Below are 14,231 nucleotides of genomic sequence, written 5' to 3'. Positions count from 1 at the left end.
TTCTCATGAATACTTTTACTCCTTACGTAATGTACTTCAATTTTGCATGATTTCATCTGTTACTCACACACACACACACACACACTATATTTTATAGTACAGAACGCATACTTCTTGTGTTACATCCTATTATGATGTAGGTTTTGATAATCGCCTCAGCTCCACGACTAGTTGCAATCACAAATTTCTACTGCAATTCAGTTGGTGAATCATCATGTTCCGAGGACTATGTCTTTTGTACTTTCTAAATAGTTTAGATTCATTTTTAGTTTAGTATTTCATGACGCCGGGTCAGCTGGTGGTCGGTCCCAGTGGCTCCTCAGTATTTATAAAGGCTTATTTAGACTTGGTAGACGTCTCAGCTTGTAACAATGTCAAATTATTTTTTTCCATTGTTATTGACAGATTTCAGACTCTATATTTCTTACTCATGTTATTATAAACAGTTAACCTCCACTCACATCTTTGCGAAAAAATTATGATTCTAGTACATAATGTCAGATGTCATGAGTTAGCTTTGAGCTACTCATAGTCTTAAACATCTTATCACGTCCAGTGTGTAGTCTTAAAACGTGACAGTAACCATGTTATTTATTTGATCATATGTATTTTAGTTCAATAGTTCTAATTAATTTTTTTTTATCCATCTATTGAAATAAAAGTCGGTAAATATTTATAATATATATATATAATCCACTTGTAAATTCAAAATCTATATTTGAATGTATTCTACGAGAGAATCAATGCTATGCATAATAAGTCTATTACAATATGGTCGAATTGGTGACAATTTATGCAATGATAGTTTTTCGCATTTTCTTTTTTACACATGAAGTTGAAGATGGTTCATGAATTTAAAATTCATGCCAATAATCTGCACTTATTTTTTCACCTTTCTTACTTTGTAATTAAAAGAATGTAACTTTCTATTCATCTCAAGAATTCCAGAAAATATAATAAATTACTATAATATAAAGAAATTAAATATCATTTCCGACAGGTATATCAAATAATAAAAATAAGACAAATCATGATAAATTAATATGATTCAATAGAGCTGTATAAGACGAGAAAAGGAAAGAAAAAATTAGCAACCTTTATTATTTGGCTAATTTCTTGTTATAAGTTGCATAGAACAAGCAACCCTACAAGTTTATATTTAATTAAAATAATTCAAATCTTATTGTTGCTTTCTATTTTCGGCTCATGAAATTTATAATTCTTCAGTTTATGCCTTCATCAATTTCATCTTGGGAATGTGAAGCCCAATTACAGAAGCAAAGTCCAATATTGCAATGATATTTAGGAACACCACAACGGACTCTACAATCTTCGTCTTTGGTGCAACAACAAAAGTTAACGTCCCTTGCTTCTGCCTTTGGTGAAACACCTATTATATCAAAAGTCAGTATTATATACTAACATATTATATACTAAAAATCAAAGCAAATAAAAAACTTACAGATTCCCATCACCATGAAGATAAGAAGAAAAGCCATTACTTTGAAAGCCATAATTTAGTATTTAGTATGCTACCACTTCAAAGTAATTTATTCTCCTCCGTTGTGTTCTATTTATAACATGTTTACCCAGCAAACTTAATAAGAATAATATTAAAGAATATTAAAATAGATAAAGTTAATCTAATAGATATTAAAATTTAAAATAAATATATTCAGTAGCAAATTAAATTAAATAAAGTTTGTTCACAAAATAGTAATTAACAATTAAATTATCAAATATTATAAGAATTCATGTAAAGCACAAATTAAATTATGGTCAAACAAATCATTTTTTAGTAGGAAATGAATAAAAATTTTAATGAATTTTTCGAACACGATCCTCACAAAGTTTGACCAGATAAGTACAAATTAAATTATGGTCAAACGAATCAATTTTTCAGTAGAAAATTAATAAATATTTTAATGGATTTTCTAAACGTGATCCACACAAAGTTTGAAAAAATAAGTACAAATTAAATTATGATCAAACGAATCATTTTTCAGTAGAAAATTAATAAATAGTTAATTGAATTTTCTGAACGTGATTCACACAAAGTTTGACTAGATAAGTACAAATTAAATTATGATCAAACAAATATTTTTCAATAGAAAATTAATAAATATTTTAATGAATCTTCTAAACATGATTTATACAAAATTTGATTAGATAAGCACAGATTAAATTACGGCCAAACTAATCATGTTTTATTGAAAAAGAAATAGTCATTTTTTAGAACAATTTTTTAATGAATTTTCTAAACATGATCTATACAAAGTTTGACCACAAGTTTGGTTCAATATCGAGCGCTACTTTATTTTTTAACATAAAAATATTCTTTTCCATCTGAATTTTTTTTTCAACCATTTTTCAAATGTTGAGACAAGGGTCAAAATGACTCTTAGCGTAGCTTGATAGAGTGTATAATAACAAATTCCAAATATAGTATATTAATAATACTAATATTATTAATTTTTTTATTAGTTATGCATGCATTAATTGTGTTGAGATATTTTTACGCGATGATTGATTTAATTTATTAAAAATAATATTTATACATTAATTTTTAAAAAAGTTATATATTTTTTTACAAAAATATCCTCCACAAAAGTAGTGAAAAGGATTATCAGGGGCAATTGTGTCTTCAGGCATACAAATACATTACACATGCATTGGAATCAGAAGATGCTGATGTTAAATTTTACATCGGGCTGATATATGTCCCAATATACATTGATATACATGAAAGATGATTGAAATAAAAGTTGTGATATCTCTTTTAGCTACCGCAATCTAGTTTTTTTGAAAGTAATCTATTGCACTCAGTACAATTTTTGCTTCTGTAGGGTGCTGAAACTGTCTGGTGCATGGGCTTTCAGACCTGCAAACTATCAGTAACGCAGGAGAATTTTCCTGATCTTGGCGGGACTAAAGAGCATATAATTTATTCTGACATTGACCACTGGTAGCATTGGAAGCGGCACCCTGCTGAGTTGGGCGGCCGAATAGAACTGACGAATGATGGACTGGCCCTGTTGGCACACATTCCTACTCTTCTGAGCAACTACCCGACACTCCCAAATTCGATAGCCTGGCTTGACATACCCGAGAACACATCACTACCGGCTCTACACTCACCCTGATAATGTCTGCCACACTTCTGGCATAAAGGATTGGTACGAGCACTGCTAACACTGACCTGGGACTTAGAGCCTGGTGCCTTATCCCTATTGTCATTTTTGAATTTGGGTACTGGGGCACAGGCTGAAGTTGGTGCTGAGGCTGTAGACCTCTGATGAAATTGAGGACGATTACCACCTTCTGACTTTGGCTGATTGAAATTAAAACTACTCGTCCTAGCTCTCTTATTTCCTCTCCCCCCCCCCCCTCCTTAATTTTCTGCTCCTCTATCTGTTGAGCATGGACCATCATCCTAGACAAGTCTATCTCACTAATCAGCATTGCGGTCCTATACTTCTTGACCACATTATCAGACACGCCAGACATAAACTTACTCATCTTGGACCTACTGTCAGCTACCACGTGATAAACATATCTAGTTGAATGAGTGAAATTGAGAGAAAAATCCCCCACACTCATGCTACCTTGCCTCAAATTAATAAATTCTAACACCTTGGCCTCCATCAACTCTAATGGAAAGAATTTGTCCAGGAAAGTTGTGGTAAACTCTTCCCATTCTATAGGCCCTACATCAACACCTCTATCAACTTTCCACTACTTAAACCAAGTGTGGGCTACATCCTGTAATTTATATGCAGCCAACTCAGCACTCTGACTAAACGTCACCCCCATAGCATCCGTTACCTTCTGAACCATATCTAAGAATTTCTGTGGATCCTCTTCAGACTTGGATCCCGTGAAAGAAGGAGGATTCATTTGGGTGAAATCCCGAATTCTAGTTGCAGCAGTATTGGCCACTGGATTAGCCGGAACAGCAGAATTCTGCATGTGAGACATACTCGTCCAGAGGATCTGCCTGGACGGGCTGAGGGGCTGGCAGAGTTCCTGTTCTTCTTCCATTCTTCTTGAGAGACATGTTTTGTAAACGAAAGGAGGAAATGTATTAGATTGAGAGTTTAACTTGAGCTCACGCTCAATCGCATAACATGAATACTAAAAGAAGAGAAACTTTTCATAAACGTCTTTTAGCCTCTTGTCCATAAGTGTGGCGCGCTACACACCCATGCACAAGACTCTACTCGACGTGACTTTCAGACTTCCTAGGACACTTTAAAACCTTAGTCTCTGATACCAAGTTTGTAATGGCACGAGACTACCCCCTAGTCGTTACACAGTGCTTACAGTCCCGAGGGACCACAAGCTAACCCATGAGCTGGTACCTGCTGTGAGCACTGAATAATATAATCATGAATACGAAAAAATAACTGAAATGCCATAAGGTTTTAATAATAAAACGACTACTGACTTATGAATCTGATAAAAATACTGAAATCTGAATAGTTTGAATAGCTAACTGTAGTGTCTGAATAGATTTATTGCAGTGCTTGCAAAACACACAAAGAAGGTCAGTTCGTATGCCCCAATTAGCAAGCCTTACTTTTGTAGCCAGTCTGCCTACGATAGCTATTCTCATTATATACATCCATTTAGGAGCTCCTTTGTAGTTAAATATGAGTTTCCTCCACTGTATTTTGGAAAGTCATCCTGTAGCCTCTTATACAGCTCTAATATAGATGGTATCAGTGAACTGGATGGTTTTCTTTGGCAGTATAAACACTTTCGACCCCAAAAAGTCTGTATTGAAGAAAACAGTACACTTTTGAGCAATTCGGTCCTTCCAGCATATGTTAGGAACCTTGCGGTCTGTAAAGTCATCTTCCCAAGCATTTTCTCTATAAGTGGCTCACATTGGAGAGCAGTTAGCCTCTTTGTACTCTAAGGGACCCCTATATACCTGAAAGGGCAGTTTATCCCTTAGAATATCCCAACATATTGAGTATTTGTTGTTGTACTGGTGGTGCAACTTCCCTAAATTAGATAGAACTTTTCTGTATGTTAGCAATCAGACGATGCAGCTGAATATCTTTTGAATCACCCCTGCAAAAAAGTAGCAGATCAACGGCAAAGCCTAAAAGTAGCCTTTTGTCTTCTTTTTTGTCGATTCATATTTTCATATTTCTGTGCAGACATTGTTCTAAAGGATAAGATTGTTGTTTATGATCTGGCTAGACAATGGATTGGATGGGCAAGTTACAATTGTAAGTCATATAATTATCCCTATGCTCTTTGGTAAATTAATGTATACCTTCAGTCAGTTGCCGTGTTAAGCTAATACATGTTCTGTATCTATGTAAATATCAGGTTCTCAGGCCGTCAAGGTTTTAGCTACCATGAGCAACGCCAGTGTTGCCAGCATTAGTGTTTGGTATTTACTACTTGTTCTTGTAACAAACTATAGTGTTGCAGTTCTCTTTCATAGTAGTAGCCTCTTAAGGCAATTTCTTAGCTCCACTTATTGTAAATTCATATAGTGATTACTTTGCAAAGTAGATTTTGAACACTTGTGTATAACAATATTATCCATAGTTGCATTTAATTTTCAATGAAAATTTTGTTGAACACTTCCCAATTATGTGTTTGGCTGATGCCAAAGTATTTGTCTTGTATTTCCTTATTTTCAAGTGTTCGTTGGTTTCAAAAGGCCACCGGGCAAAAACTTCAATGAAATAACCCCGGATGCAAATTTCAACTGCGCCAACAGTTTTGAAATATTGATTTTAGACTAGATAGACCTTTGGTTCGGGTATCAATGCACCGATCTCATTTCGACCTATTGGTCGATCAAAAAGTTAAAAAATTGAAAATTTGGGTGTGGACCCACATTTGGTCGAAATGACCTCGGATGAAAAATCTGAGTTCATCATCTTTTCTGGAACGTCGAATTTAGTGCGGTTACTTAGTTCAGTTGCATATACTGAATTCCGAATGAATCCCGAGACATTAGTAATTTCTTAGGCAATGGAAATCCAATTCAAGTAATTGTTAATTAGCCAAAAGGTAGTTCCTTTACAAGCATAAATAACTAGAATTTGCATCACAATGTTGTCTTACTTCCGGAATCTGAGGACTCAATCATGTAATGGTAGGCATCCAGGATTGCATACCCATGCTCGTGTGTCCCCCTAACCAAGTCCTGGTCAATCTCCATGGCCGTATGTATCTTTCAATAACTTATCAGGACACCCAATTTCGTAAGGATTTGATTGACCATGACCCTTGTTGAAGGGCCTTTGCCATCGGGGAAACTATGTCTGAAATATTCACCGAGGACCTTTGACGTGGCATGAGGATTTTGTCCCGAGATGTGCTTCGAACTACATTTGTGATGCTTTTCATGTTTATGAATGACGAATCTGTCAGAACTTTCGTACTTCACCGCTCTCAACCACCACTTGCAGTTCGAATTAGCACATTTGAAGCAAAAAACACTACTCGAATTAATCACCTTCTTTATTCTGAAATCTTTTTTCAAGAAAGAAATAAATAAAGTGGTAGATAGTTCATTATTTTCTTTGAATGACATTATAATAAAAAAAGTCGGTCCCGTCGTCTTGAAGATTTCCATATTGTGTTGATTCAGAAGAACTGCACATCGTATTGGTCGCATCAACGGGCGTAGGTGTTTGATCATCATCTGAAATATTTATGTCTAGATCATCCAACCTATCATCAATGATGTCTTGTTATTGTTCTTCTTCTACGCTCTGGTTCTCTTTCTCTCTCGTCTTTTAAACCTCGTACACCCTTAACACCGGCCTGGACGAATCACTAAGATAAGCACGTAATCGAACCTGATCGGTTATCTTGAAAGGTAGTACCCTCTGATTTTCAAAGGAATTGTACATGTAGCTGATGACGAGTTCTTCCAATTGACAATTCAGCCAACAATAATTGATGATTAAGTTCACAGAATCATCATACGAAATATTAATTTAGACTGTCATAGCTATTGTCTTTAGCATTTTACCCTCGTTCCAACGCAATACATATCGATTGCTCTTCTCGATCCATTGACCATGACAATCCACCCTTATTGTTATTAATCCCTCTATTAGTGGTGCCTAAATAAAGTTATTTGTTAAAAAAAGTTAATAGTGATTTAATAGTGCCATAAATAAATCCCAACGGATGTGTAATCAGTCGCAATAGATTACTTAGCTGTTGGGATTCATGTTACGCTCCTGAAGCTGATTTCAACAAATGAGTCATCTGTTGTAACAGGTGAATCATATATTGCAACAGACTATATATCTGTTGGGATTGATGTTACAGTACTGAGGCATCTTTGAAGTTGATTCTAACAGATAAGTGACATGTTGCAACAGATAATTAATCTGTTGCGACAGATGACTTACCTGTTACAACGAACAATGATCTGTTGAAATTGAGGTCAGGTTCTAACACAACAGGTTACTAATATATTGCAATAGATATTTACCATCTGTTAGAATCGAGTTTGGGTTCTGTTACAATAGGTTAAGAATTTGTTGCAACAGATATTTACCCTATTGCAACAGACAACACGTCTATTGGAATCGAATTCTGGTTCTGTTGCAACAGGTTAATAATCTGTTGCAACCAATAATTATCACGTTGCACTAGATAACCAATCTGTTTAAATAGATAAATCATTTGTTGCAACAAATGACCCATCTGTTCGGTTCATGTTACAGCCTATAGAACCATAAACATGAATCCAACATATCAATCTTCCGTTGAAACAGATGATTTATCTGTTTAAATAGATGACTCTTATGTTGGATTCATGATCGGGTTCTATCCATTGTTGGAAAAACAGCACAATAGCAGTTATCCAGATAAAAAATTCAACTAAAAATCATAATTTGACATACCAAAGTCTCCTATGAAGCAATGTCAAAGTGGAAAGTAATCTACAAAATAAAATTTGACCTAAGAAATTGGTCAAATAACAATAATAGCGGTAACAACAACAACAACGACAATGGTCAACAGGAAGAAGATGAAGATAATAATGAAGTAGAAGATGATGATAATGAAGCAGAAGATGATGAATAAAGTAGCAGCAACAATGAACAATAAAAATCGTTAAGAGAGAGAAAACAACAATGGATGAGAAGAGAGAGAAAGACGCCTTTTTTCCCTTCTATTTCCCATTATATTAGGTAAACATTTGGATCAAAGTGTAAATTTAAAAACTTTTGGGTTATTCTCAAACTTACCAAACTTTCTTAATTCATAATAAAGTAATTGTCACCTCCACTCAATTATTAAGACTTTTGTCAACTACACCTCATTTTAAAACTTTTTTGTCACCTACATTTCAAAGCCCAACTTAGTATAGATTAAGTTCAAAAATTCATTAAAATATTTATTAATTTTGTACTAAAAATGAATTTTTTCAGTAAAAAATAATTAGGTTGGCCATAATTTAATTTATGCTTGTCTGAGCAAACTTTGTGTAGATGATGTTTAGAAGATTTATTAAAATATTTATTAAGTTTCTACCAAAAAAATAATTTGTTTGACCATAATTTAATTTATACTTTTCTGGTCAAACTTTGTATAGACCAAGTTTAGAAAAGCCATTAAAATATTTATTCATTTTTCTATTTTCTATTAGCAAAAATGATTTGGTTGATCATAATTTAATTTGTGCTTTACATGAATTTTTGTAATATTTGATACTTTAGTTGTTAATTGTGTTTTTGTGAACAAAGTTTAAAATTTAATTTAATTCGCTACTGAATATATTAATTTAAATTATAATATTTATTAGATTAAGTTTATCTATTATAACTGTTAAGAGCCCATATCGGAAGAATGATGGGTACTTGGTCTCCTTATATGGAGTTGAGCAATCCTCCCCTCATGAGCTAGCTTTTGAGATTGAGTTAGGCTCAAGATCCATTCTTTACATGGTATTAGAGCCAGACTCATCTCAAATCTTTGTTCACTGATATTGGGCCCCCATATTATATCGTTCATGCTCTAGATAACGAGGCTCGAGCATGCGGGGGAGCATTAAGTATCCCACATCGGAAGAGTTAGCTTTTGAGGTTGAGTTAGACCCAAGATCCATTCTTTACACGATATGTAACACCCCGAAATCTCATCCCGAAATGTCACAAGATGCTTAAGGCTACGAGTAGCCCCAAGCTAACCCTATGATCCTGCTACTAAGTCTAAATACTGGTTTCAAGATAATGAGAGTAATAATGAAATATGTCATATTATGTCAAGATGAAATACGAATGAGTACTGTGAAAGTAACAAAATAATGCAAGTCTAACCATACTGACATTCTAGTCTGACAAAGCCTCTACTACTTATGAAATCTAGAGAGTCATTGGGACAGATCCCCAACTAACTCATGCTCAAATGAAGAGAAGTAAATCAACTACTAATAGTGCTGAAATGTCTGGAGATAGGTCCTCGAAAGATGAAGACTCACCACTATAGAGATGTAGATAAAGGTACTTGGAATTACTGGCGCGGCTGGGCCTGAGCACCTGAACCTACATTATGAGACAATGTAGCACACAAACGTATGTATAGATCAGTACTTTGAGGATATACTGAGTATGTGGGGATGTATGCAGATACATAAAACAATATCATAAATCTTTACAGAAAACATGCATGCTATTATAGATAACTCACATAGCTTGAATAAAACTTTCATAAATCATGAATGAAAGCATGTATATAAATCACGTGAGTCACTACACTTTGGTCCGAATCTGAATCTTTTTCTTTATTCTCAAACTTGCAAGCTAGATGAAATCTTAGAACCACAACTATTCGGACATACACTTTAGTCTTTTGAAAATTAGAAATTTCTTTATAACTTCCAGATTACGACATTTGAAAATCCTAGAAATCTTAGGATCATAGTTTTCACAATACATATACTTTTAAACTCATACTTTTATCTTGAGGAGAATAAAACTTCTTTAAAACTCAAGGACTTAGGACTTTAGAAAATTTAAGACCTGAGACTCTAGGAAACTTGAAAGTTTCTTCTAACCGACATAAATCATGTGAGCTACATGGAGTCCAACATCTTGCCCATGTTAGTGAGAGCTGTTCTATCCTTTCCATCAGAGTAGAACCTTTACTTCTAGTGATCACTAGCTTAACCCACTTAGGGTAAATCAAATCCTACGGTGGCTCGTAGTTCAGGGGCATGAGACCTTGGAATCAAGCCCAACTCGGTGATAAATACTACTCCCTTACTTAAGCTCAAAAATTTCAAGAAAAATCCACCTTAGCTTTAGCCAACTATGTAATGGAAGCCAACTATGCTTCCCTTTAACTTAAATCAAGAAGTGTGGATTTCTTTCTTAACTTTAGCCTAAAATCAACTCTTTTCTTGAAATCTTGGTACACTTATCATCAATACACTTTAAAACTTTAATAGCATGATAATATAAGTACACTTCTTGAAACACCTTAGAAAATATCCATAATTCATTCTTAAAAGAATTCACAATTTCACAATAAGACTTAATCCATGACAACAACCTTGGAAATACTTGAAATTGTCACATTAATATAGGATTATGCAATTTATAGTATGAATGATCAATTCAACTCATAATTAAACAAAATAATCATGTAACTCAAGGTTTGAACAATTTTATAATCTCAAAATCTTGAAATATAGCAAACTAGGTATAATTTCATCTCAAAAATACGAAATTCTTTAAGAAAACTAAAACTTTGGGCACAAGAACAAAAGGTGTGTTCTTATTCAAACCCCACATACCTTAGAATGATAAACTTTGATGAACAACTTGCTTTCGAGATTTTATTGAAAATCTTGAATGAGCATTCTTGGAATTCTTGAACTAAGAATTTGGAATCTCGACTTAATTTGGAGAATTGATGGAGTAGTCTTGAGTTTCTTGGAGGAGAAGGATGATGAACTAGGGTTTTTATTTGAAGAGAATGAGGATTTAGGTCATGAAGAGCTTTGTTATGCACTTGATTTTATGATTTTGGACGGATTGGGGGTAGGGCAATTGGCCAAAATACCCCCCTTTAACTCTTAACGAACTAGAAAAAATGAAGTATTTGCGAACTGAGTGGTCACCGCGACCACCACTATCATGGTGACTTACTGGAAATCTACCACTCGCATCGCGGTGCCCCTTTGAAAATGCCATTTTGGCACCTGGCGCGACGCGCCACTATCGCTCTGAGCTTCTGGAAAGTGACAACTGGAAAATTGGGGTCCTCCGCGATGTGCCACCATCGCGAAGTCACACTGAAATTTGACAATTTCTAAATAAACCCTCTCCGCGATGCGCCAAACACTAAAATGACGGTGTTTTACGACTAGAAGTTAAATTAGCCAGAACTTCTTGCCCGGTTATCGAACTTGGGCGAATCTTATATCGTTGGAAAGATAATTCATTTCCCCACATGATGAAAAGCCAAAATTAAGAAAATTCTATACGGTTTAGACATTACTCACTTTGGAAGTCATCCCTTAATCTTCTAGAGATGAAAATAGGCTTAAGGAAAGTTTGGGGTATTACACGGTATTAGATCCAGAGTCATCCCAAATCTTTATTCACCGATGTTGGGCCCCCATATTTTATTATCTACGCTCTAGTTAACGAGGCATAGACGTATGAGGGAGTGTTAAGAGTTCTACATCGAAAGAAGGATGTGTACTTGATCTCCTTTTATGGATTTGACCAATCCTCCCCTCATGAACTAGCTTTTGAGGTTGAGTTAGGCCTAAGATTCATTCTTTACATATAATAATATGTAGGCCAAATCATATAATAATATTATGTTTTTAGTATTATCTTCGTTGTTGTCAGATTTATCCTCTCATAGTTTGCAACGATTAGCTTCCGCATGATGCCCCCTCGATTTCGAACCCAACAAGTGAATATCAGAGCCAAACCCATCCCAAATCTTTGTTCACTGATGTTGGGCCCCCACATTATACTGTCCACGCTCCAGTTAACGAGGCCTGGGCGTGCGGGGGAGCATTAAGTATCCCATATCAAAAAAGGGATGGGTAATTGATCTCCTTATATGGACTTGGACAATCCTCCCCTCATGACCTAGCTTTTGGGGTTGAGTTAGGCTCAAGATTTATTCTTTACAATAACATTTATTAAAATTATTCTTGTTAAGATTGTTGGCTAAACTATTATAGATAGAACGCAAAGGAGAAAACTAAATTACTTTCAAGTGGCATCATACTAAATACTAAGATATGACTTTCATATTCATGGTGGTGATAGGAATCTGTAAGTTTTTGATTTGCTTTGATTTTTCAGTATATAATATGTTAATATAAAATACTGATTTTTGATATGATGGGTAAAGCAGAAGCAAGGGACCTTAACTTTTGTTGTTGCGACAAAGATGAAGATTGTAGAGATCGTTGTGATGTCCCTAAATACCATTGCGCAGCAAGAACTTGCTTCTCTGATTGGAGTCCACATTTTTGGAGTTACCGAAATTGCGGAAGGCATAAATTGAAGAATTATGATTTTCATGGGCCGAAAATAGAAAGCAACAATAAGATTTGGGTTACTTTAATTGTTTCCTTAAAAATATATAACTAGTAGTGTTGCTTGCTCTATACAACTTATAACAAGGTATTAGACAAATAATAAAGATTACTATTTGGATCATATTAATTTATCATGATTTGTCTTATTTTTATTATCTGATATACATGTAGGAAATGATATTTAATTTCTTTATATTATTGTAATTTATTACATTTTGTAAAACTTTTAAGATGAATAGAAAGTTACATTATTTTAATTATAAAGTAAGAAAAGCGAAAACACAAGTGCAAATAATTGCCATCAATTATAGATTGATAAACCATCTTCAACTTCATGTCTGAAAAAGAAAATGAGAAAAATTATCATTGCATAAATTATCACCAATTCAACTATGTTGTACTTAAACTTATTATGCATAGCATCGATTTCCCCATAGATTACATTTAAATATAAATTTTGGATTTACAAAGTGAATTTTATGTATAAACAATTTTTAAAATTATTTACAACTCAGATTTATATGTTTTCTCGCATTATTTGAGAATAATATGCAAGTGATTACTTTAATAGCTTTTATTGTACTTTTTATTCGGTCAAAACTAATTACAATCTTTAGTTAAATATATAAAAATTATACATGTCAATTATATATAAAATATGTATGTTATACATTTAATGACTATTATTTTAATAGACGAATAAATATTCCTCAATTACAACTTTTAAACTAAAATACACATGACCAAATATCAAAAAAAATGGTTATTATCAAGTTTCAAGACTACACCCTGGACATGATAAGATGTTTACGACTACGAGTAGTCCGGTGTTAACTTATGGCATCTGACATCATAGTAGAATCTTAATTTATTAATGTATCAAAATGCAACTAGGCCGAAATCCATCTTTATTACTTGATTACAGATGCATGGAAAGATGCTCACTAATGACAGATTACTGAAGTTGGGAATGCAGGTGGAACCCAAGTGTTGTTTGTGTCAAATGCAAGATGAAAGTCGTGAACACACACACACACATATATGTATCACGTAAAAAAATCTCAGATACACGCACAACTAATACTAAAATTACTAGTATTAGCATTATTAACATACAATATTTTGAATTAATATCATATACTCTGTCAAGCTACACTAAGAGTCATTTTAATCGTTTTCTCAACATTTGACAAATAATTAAAAAATAAATCAAATGAAAAAGAATATTTTTATGTTCAAAAATAGAGTGGCGCTCGATATTTGAATCAAAATTCTGGTCAAACTTTGTACAGATCATGTTCAAAGAATTTATTAAAATATCTAGTGATTTTGTACTAAAAAATGTCTATTTCTTATAAAACAAAAAGTGATTAGTTTGGCCATAATTTAATCTGTGCTTATCTGATCAAATTTTGTATAGATCATGTTCAGTGAATTCAATAAAATATTTATTAATTCTGTACTAAAAATGACTATTTCTTTTTCAGTAAAAATAATTAATTTGGCCATAATTTAATCTATACTTATCTGATCAAACTTTATATGGATCATGTTCCGGGAATTCATTAAAATATTTATTAATTTTGTACTAAAAATAACTTTTTCTTTTTTCATAAAAAATTATTAGTTTGACAATAATTTAATTTGTGCTTATCTGATCAAACTT

At 33.5% G+C, this 14,231-nt stretch overlaps 1 long non-coding RNA gene across 1 annotated transcript; it reads right to left on the bottom strand.

Annotated features, from left to right (window-relative positions):
• Positions 1-1,074: 1,074 nt before the first annotated feature.
• LOC124888435 lies at positions 1,075-1,536 on the bottom strand. Its single transcript, XR_007046546.1, has 2 exons — positions 1,463-1,536; positions 1,075-1,390 (listed from the first exon to the last, which is right to left on the bottom strand). It is a non-coding gene; the product is annotated as an uncharacterized LOC124888435 (long non-coding RNA).
• Positions 1,537-14,231: the final 12,695 nt, after the last annotated feature.

Source organism: Capsicum annuum, chromosome 11 (assembly GCF_002878395.1).
Source record: "Capsicum annuum cultivar UCD-10X-F1 chromosome 11, UCD10Xv1.1, whole genome shotgun sequence".
NCBI lineage: Eukaryota > Viridiplantae > Streptophyta > Magnoliopsida > Solanales > Solanaceae > Capsicum > Capsicum annuum.
Note: the sequence above shows the minus strand (reverse complement) of the source record. Positions and strands in the feature narration are given on the sequence as shown.